The 1,945-nt window shown below is 39.5% G+C and overlaps 1 long non-coding RNA gene across 1 annotated transcript; it reads left to right on the forward strand.

Annotated features, from left to right (window-relative positions):
* The first annotated feature begins 824 nt into the window (after window positions 1–824).
* Window positions 825–1,636, forward strand: LOC129658609 (uncharacterized). Its single transcript, XR_008717443.1, has 2 exons — window positions 825–1,169; window positions 1,443–1,636. It is a non-coding gene; the product is annotated as an uncharacterized LOC129658609 (long non-coding RNA).
* Window positions 1,637–1,945: the final 309 nt, after the last annotated feature.

Genomic DNA, 1,945 nt, shown 5'->3' on the forward strand with positions numbered 1-1,945 from the left:
TTTGATTTACACACTGAGCCAGAAGCTTTGGAATTATTACTTCCCTGGCTTAGAGAACATATTTATAAATGTTCCTTTGGGGAAATGCATTTCCTCTCTTTTGAATAAGATAGATCCACTGAAAATAATTCCGTAAGTAACTTGTCCTAAGGCACCATGTGCATTGGGCAGTAAAACCCCAAAATACAGGTTGTATTTAAAGAGGGCAATCTGAAGATGAGTAAATATCTCTTTGCGCTTACAGAGAATTAATTTTTTCACTTGCCACTTTAAATAAAAAGGTAAAATAGAGTTGATACTGTTAACAGGAAGTAATATTTAGAGGGTTACTTCAACAAAAGATTATAGAAAATCTATAACTACCACTTAATTAGAAATTGGTACTTGTAATGTATTTAAGTGTGGGAAGACATCTACTCCTGACTAAGTTGGAGTAACAGAGACTGGATCTGTTTATCATCTAAAATAACAGACAAACAAATATAAAATCAGGCTGATAGATGTAAATGTGTACATGTACACACACACACAATACAATAGTTTACAACAAAGGACAGTGATCCTTGAGAACAAGCAACAAAGTGAATCATATCATCACCCTAGCTTACAGCATTGAGAGAGCTTTCAAGCTGAAGAACTCAGGTAAAAACTGGCAGATATGAATTGGGAAGATGGAACAGACAGTTTGGGAAGGCAAAAGTGGCTCAAATTTGTAGGACACTGTAAGAGAAAGCTGAGCAGAGAATCTCTGATCTTCAGAAGGCCTCAATCAGTATTCAGTAGAGTACAGAGCAGCACATGTGTATGAAGGAACATAAGGTGAGGGAAACAGGCATCCTGAGATAGTAGGAGTAACTTTGCTTCGTGCTCATACAGGTTTGGGAAGAGTACCTATTTCCATGAGTCCACAAGGAAAATCTCCTGATTTGTAGGGAATTGGGTATAGATACAGAATGCTCCTGCCTCAGTAGCAGGGACTAATTAGCCTAGACGGATTACAGCTTGGTCCTACCTAACAAATGGTAAAAGTAAGACCTGAAAGACCAAACTTGCACCCAGCAGTGAAAGCAACTCTACTTCCTCTGTTCCACAGACTAAGTAACCAATGCTGGTTTTAAAAAACTGCCAAGAATGTTAATCCATCTGGGGACTAGCAGTGTTACCACTGGGTAAGTGTGTGGATATGGTTAATATACTGTAAGCCAGACATTGGTCAGGATTCCATTCATCACCTTGCTCCCATCGGCTCCCATTCTAACATGGGGGTCAGGATGATATGTCATGTCTTCTGCTATCAGTGACATCTTGAACTTTGTATCCTTGAACATCTAGATATCCCTCTTACCCTGGTATACAGTTGCCTGAGTAAATGGCCACAAGTCTGTGTCTGTGTTGGGGGAGAGAGGGGCTCATTCCACTGTATACTTGTCATCATGTTGCAGGAATGATGCAGTTCCCCTGAGGATTCTGGTCATCACTTCAATCAAGAGGTTCTAGTCTGAAACCTGACTAAGCTGGGCAAGCAGTCATGGCATTTTACTGGAGTAATACTCAGCCTTTTGCTCATCCATTCTTACCTTTTTACTTTTTTTCACATAGTTTTTATTGTGGTAAAATATACATAACATAAAATTTACTAGTTTTAAGTATACAACTTATTGGCATTAAGTATAATCACACTGCTGTGCATCCATCACCATACCCATTTCCAAAACGTTTCATCACCTCAGACTAAAACTTGGTACCAATTAAGCAGTGACTCTGTATTCCTCTCCAGCTGCTCCCCAGCCTTTAGTAACCACTATGCTATGTTCTGTCTCTTCTTCATTTTTGGTTATATACATTTAGCAGTACCCTGATGACTGCCAGGCTCTTTTGTCCTTTGGGATGCTGTGTTCTATTAACCTTCTCCATAATTCTCTACTGGTCAGGCACTCCTGGCTGG

Source organism: Bubalus kerabau, chromosome 8 (genome assembly GCF_029407905.1).
Source record: "Bubalus kerabau isolate K-KA32 ecotype Philippines breed swamp buffalo chromosome 8, PCC_UOA_SB_1v2, whole genome shotgun sequence".
In the NCBI taxonomy this organism is placed as follows: Eukaryota; Metazoa; Chordata; class Mammalia; order Artiodactyla; family Bovidae; genus Bubalus; species Bubalus kerabau.